This window comes from Rhamphochromis longiceps, linkage group LG13 (assembly GCF_057381845.1).
Source record: "Rhamphochromis longiceps isolate RC_006_pf linkage group LG13, R_longiceps_female_GT1.1, whole genome shotgun sequence".
Lineage (NCBI taxonomy): Eukaryota > Metazoa > Chordata > Actinopteri > Cichliformes > Cichlidae > Rhamphochromis > Rhamphochromis longiceps.
Window position 1 is genome coordinate 17,977,585 of NC_140569.1, and position 6,000 is coordinate 17,983,584.

Sequence of the window (6,000 nt, forward strand, 5' to 3'; positions counted from 1 at the left end):
ATAGAGCAGCAAGGTTATAGGTATATGAGTTTGTACAGCCTCCACATGAACATTGTACTGCTATCGACAAAGTTAGCACACTCGCAGCACTGTGGTCACGCTGTGTGTGCATGGATGGCCACACACACGTCCTCACAAAGCAACGTGATACTGATATGACTGAATGTAAAAAACATGCTGTGCATCACACAAACAGATGTATACACACAGAGACACACACTGGCATGAAGTAAATAGGGTATGACCTTGCAGCACCTAGCCTATATAAATAGCCTGTATAAAGTGTCTTTGCTTCTTCGACTTGCATCTGTTCCTTTTGGTGTGAGTGTGTTTTTGAGAACTGAGTCTGAAAAAGAAATAAAAAGCAAAAGCATGAATTCTACATCTGATAAGCATTTTTTTTTCTTTGCTCATTCACTAATGCACCCACAATATTCCCCTCTCCTCCCCATGTTCCCTCCCTATCTGGCAGCAGGCCAGTTTCCTAACACGGTGATGGAGCAAAAGAAAATTGATTTCTAAAGAGCTGCTATGCCCGGATATGAAATACGTAACCAGTTATTAGTCTAACCCCGATATTAACACAACACGACAACCATGTCAAGATGTATATTTGAGATGTCGCTCTTGTTTCCTTTGAGAGATACATAAAAAAGGCTAAAAATGATAAACTGCCACTTGTTCAAAGCATTACAAATCAATGTCAGTATTGCATAGTTTTGATGATATCTACTTTGTTTGAGAGAAAAAGGAGAACAAAAAGCTCTAGTTGGCAATGCATTGATGCTGCTATGAGACGGACTCAGTATCTTGATTGTGTAGACAGTCAGAGCGAGCGGGTCCATATTACTTACTATGCTGCTATTAATGAGAGGCCAAATGGCCCACACACTGATGTACTGTACATGGTCTCTCTTGCACGTACACTTATTAACACAGAAGCAGATGCACCCGTGCAAAGACAGCACACAGTGAGCAGTAAGGTCAGGGCTCACAGTGACTGAGAAAAAGATATTTGAAGAAGATATGCTGCCTGTTGCTATGGAGCACTCTGAGAGGAAAACATACACACAAAGACGCACACCTACACATGATGCTCTATCAATCCTAAAGAAAATGGACCAATCGCACACCCGGGAAGATAAACACACATATACATGCATGTATATACGCACACGCTCAATCAATCATTGTCCTATTACAGAAAGTAATGAAGCTGCAGCGTCTTTCAAGAGCATCACAGCTTCAGTTATTGCCCTCGGACTCTCTCTGTGTGTGTGTGTGTGTGTGTCAGCGTTTGTGTCTTTTCCTTCATATGTTTTATTTATATTTAGAAAGGAAAAAGGGGCCATTCTTCAAGAACAACATTGCTCTTTCATTTGTTCCTTTAGGACAGGGTGAATTATGCCAGTTGGTTAATCAGATTCTTCACCAGAGAGGCTCAGACAGAGGCACAGCAAGGGGGAGAATGAAATAGGCAACCATACTTCTAGACGCCTCAGAATTGGGAAGAACAAGGGCACGGCATAATGTGTGGCATAATGAGCATGCCTGTTAATTTGCTTTATTTTTTGAAGGGTGATTTAAAAACTTTAATTAGACTATGAACTCTGTTGTTCATCATAGAGGGAACTGGCACAAATAGCTGGAACAATTCTATTCACGTCAATAACAATACGTTAAATGAGCCATTATACTCTTCATGAACCCGAAAGAGAAGAATACAATAGAATGTAAAGCATAAAACATATTTACCATTGTAAATAAATGAATATATTGTAAAGCAGTGGTAGATGATTTAGCACTCTATGTACTTTAAATCCTCTCAGACACTTTTTTTTTAAATCTATGTCCATAAACTGGCACTTTGCAATAATTCATTTGCTTTAGCTCTCATATTTTTGAACTGGGAACCTTTTACTGTAATTATTTAACAAATTTCACAGTGATATGAATGATTAGTTAGTTGTTGCCTTCAGAGGGTGTTTTTCTTTTCCGTTCCAGTGCTCAGAGACCCAGCCCACCTGCCTGCCTTCCTGCTGCACTGACCTAAAGTACAGTAAAAGTCAGTGCTGGCTGAATCGATCACAGTGTAGGACTGAAGATCACTTGCGATGACTTGTGATCGATAGTGTAACTCCATGTAAACAGAGCATGAAGGTTCAGTGCTGTTCGGACAGTTGAGGCAAATGTGGGAAAAACTGAATCAGTGCCACTCAGTGGAAGTCATATATGCTCATTTTAGGGACAAAACAAAAGACTGAAAAGGACACTGAGATGATGGCCGCATGTGATATTAGTAAGTGTAATTGTCCAAATTCATATTTCATCACATCGTGCTTAAGTGAGGGATTTTTAAGGAAAGCCTGTGCTGTTTATGTGTGTCTGTATGTGTGTGTCTGTCCTGTTGACGGGTAGGTGAATGCCTGAAAAGACCATAAGCTCTTATCACTCTGCTACAGACACCCGGTATCAAGCTGACTGGACATTCCTCCCAAAGTGACAGATGCTAGCAACAAGAGTGCTCTAAATGAGAATGGATATGGAGCAGTGAAGCAGCATCAAAACTAATCCATATTACATCCGACGCGTCTCATTTTCATGTTTCACAGGAAGTCATTGAATGTGGACCAGATGCTTTGAACAGTTTCAGAATGAGAAAATTTCCTGCACACAATTTAAACTCAAGCTCAACTTTCTGTAACTTAACTGAAAAGTGAACTCAACCAGGGATGTTTAAATCATTCCAATAAGAAAATTAATCTAATACTATTTCAGCAATGCACTTTTCATTAAAGTCATTTAACCAGCAGTCCATCTGTTCTCTGGTTTCATGTTTTCTAGTGTTGCATGCTCTCTTTGTGTCACTCCACTCTTTAGATTGCAAATGTTTAGACTCTGGCATGCTGTGATTGACGGCTTTTCTGATATTTTGTAGATCAGACAAATAAATTAACAACCTAGATTAACCGGCAATGAAAACAATTTTTAGCTGCAGACCCAAATCAGATTTCTCCACATCAGTTTAACTTATCATGTTCAACACACTCAGAGATGGCCCCAGTGGATGAATGAATAATAAATAACTCAAAGTGCTGCTTTTTTAAATAATAAAGCAGCTAAGAAAGATGTTATGAGCATTAGATGAAAACCTGTGACACCATGCAGCAGCATGGCTGTACGTCAACATACACTGATACCACGTTTCTGGTTTGCCTACAGTTAGAGAACAAAAACAAAGTTTGCAAAGGTTTTCCCCAAACCGACGATGAGTATCCCAGCAATTCCACGTGATGCTCTGAGTGGTGTAAGAACTTAGGTATTCTACAACAAAAAATCAAACAAGGCCAATCAATACAACAAGTCATCCAATGAACAAACTGATGGGGGGACATAGCGACGGTGGAGTTTAGAGTCCATCGCTCACCTTCCGCAGAGGCACTGACTCCTCTCCGCGAACCCGATGCACCTGCGCACCTGCACCGCGAAATCCGTCAAAACTTAGCGCCAGTCCTCCCAGTGTAGCTGTTTGATTTGTTCCTCGTCTTAAGCTGCGATGTCCCCCTCCAAGAAAAACTCCCTCGCGCCGCCGTCTGTCGTGATGCGCTTGTCCCCTAGCGACTCCTCTCCAATCCTCGGTATCGCGGAGGTAAGAAGGAACGAAGCTCTGTTGATATCATCCACCACTACTCCGCGCGAAAGGCACCGCGGAGAGAAAACAAATAGAGGGAGAGAAAACACACACACACACACAAAGCGAGCTATCCCAGCTTGAAGTAAGCGAGAGGGGGGACAGAGAAGAAGAAAAAAGTGTGAGCAGCCTTCACTGGGATGAATGAGAGACAGAAAGCGCTCTCGGCTCACGCAGCGTGTGAGTGATACACGGAACGCTCGATTTGTAGAGTGAGTGAGTGGGAGCACTGGTCGAGTGAGTAGGTCTTCGCACCCACACGCATGTCATATTACACGAGCATAACCCGAGAGAGCACCCAGATTCCCTGTCATTCCAGTCACTGTAATATCGATGCTCTGTTTCCATGACCCCCCTTTACAAAGTAAGGCGTCTTTGCTCACACTCACTTTTTAATCCCCATCATTTCATTATAAGGCATATCATGCACTGTTACTGTCTTGTTGAGAAGATGTAGTGTAGTTTCCAGCTGTGTGGTCTTCATCAAGCACTCAGAAGAACCACAGGGTTCATGTGCAGAGGTGCCCCGAAACCGTAATCAAGGCTGGGAATTTGACTTCATCCCAGGCCTCTCTGTCAAACAAACCACCAGACTGCAAATTCCATTTGTAGGCTAAATCAATGCGTTGATGTAACACTTACAAGACTAGTCATGAATATGTCCACTGTGCTCGTTTGAGAGAAAAGTTATCCAGATTTTTTTTCATTTTCAAGAGGAAAAAAGTATACAAAATGTACTACTTACCAAGAAATGCATCTGAATGATAACTTTTAAAGGTTTGTTAGGGCAACTGTGTGCTGCAAACACTTACACCTGCGAAGAATCAGAAAACACACAACTCATAGCATAATAATCTCTTTCCTCCACCTTTACTTTTCTTCTGACCACCTGTGCAGCCGGGCTTCTATATGCATGTTTGCCACATTTGCAGCAACAATGGTGAGATTTTGAGACGTGCGTCTACTCATCTACCAATAGAGTTTGAGATGAAGCAGCACTCTCTATGTTAAAAAGTTTGTTCTCTTCAACCCAGAATGGTCCTCTGAATCTAAATGCCGTGAGGTAAAAAAAATAAAATAAAATAAATAACAGGGATGTCAGTCTTTTGTTATATTGCTCACCGTCCACTGATGCAACTGTTTAGGTGGGTTGACATCCTGCAGACCTGCAAAACATAGAACCAGTGTGACTTTTCTTCTGTGAACAGGTTTTTGTTTGTTTTTTTTTTCCCTCAGCCACAGAGTCCATAAAATGATTATCTCAGAAAAAATAAGAAAAAGAAAAAGAAATTGCTGCAAATGAACTCAATGTTTCAAGAGGAATTATTTTGAAGTGTAATCTGAATAAACAAACCGTGGCCTTTGAATCCCAATCAAACCGAGGCAATTTAACACAGTCGTGAATCCCAGTGAAACTCACAGGAACCCAGTATCTGAAGCCAGAATGTTTACCACAGCCAACAACAGAAAACTCCCCCGGCTCTTGATCTATTAGAAATGGCATTAATTCACTGTGGCCTGCAAACAGTTCCCAAAGCAATCATGCACCAAATTTAGAGCTTAGCTGAAAAGAATGACATTGCCATGCCCCCCCTATCCTTTCTTTTTTATAATTTTTCTGTTCGATTATCCCGAGTCTTTTTGAAATGCCACATTTTCTCACTAGTGTATGGATGTGTATTCATTCCGGCAGAATGGGCGCCTATTACACGCTTTCAGAGGCTGTGACAGCAGCCCTCAGTGAGGAAGCCAAACACTTCACAGCTCAGACAATGTACCCAGGCAGACGTGCATACACACACACACACACACACACGAATGCATGCACTCACAGTTTCAAATACACACAAACCCACTGACACAATGCACATCGACGAGATGAAAGGGCCAATTTATCAAACCACCAGCTAAGGCAGGCCCGAGGACGTATAGTGTCAGCACTGGTCTGTAGAAAGAGGACAGGATGTGCCTCTCTTTCTGTGTTTGTGTGCAACTTTCTGTGACTTTCCTTGACAGTAAAATCATTTTCCTAACATAATGTGCATTTTTGCCATGGGCTAATTTTCTCAGGTAAAATGCATCAGCGGCTGATGCCTGCTGACACGGCTGCACGAAGCGGGGAATTTGTCGTTCTTTTGATTGCCAGGTGCTTTAATGCCAAGAAAAGAAAGTGTGCACATGAATTTGTTAGAAAGAGCCGGGGTGCTAAAGAGAGGGAGGGAGCGATGATAGAGGGGTCTGTCCCATGTTATTTCTCATTAAACTGCAAGATCGATGTTTGTTGTCAGAGTTTTACAGCATTTATAAGC

The 6,000-nt window shown here is 41.8% G+C and overlaps 1 protein-coding gene across 1 annotated transcript in view; it reads right to left on the reverse strand.

Moving 5' to 3' along the window:
- LOC146655638 (zinc finger matrin-type protein 4) overlaps positions 1-3,859 on the reverse strand; it is an 80,357-nt gene extending 76,498 nt beyond the window's left edge. The window contains exon 1 of the mRNA XM_085428339.1: positions 3,428-3,859. The gene's annotated coding sequence lies outside the window, so the exon portion shown is untranslated. The remainder of the gene's footprint in view (positions 1-3,427) is intronic.
- Positions 3,860-6,000: the final 2,141 nt, after the last annotated feature.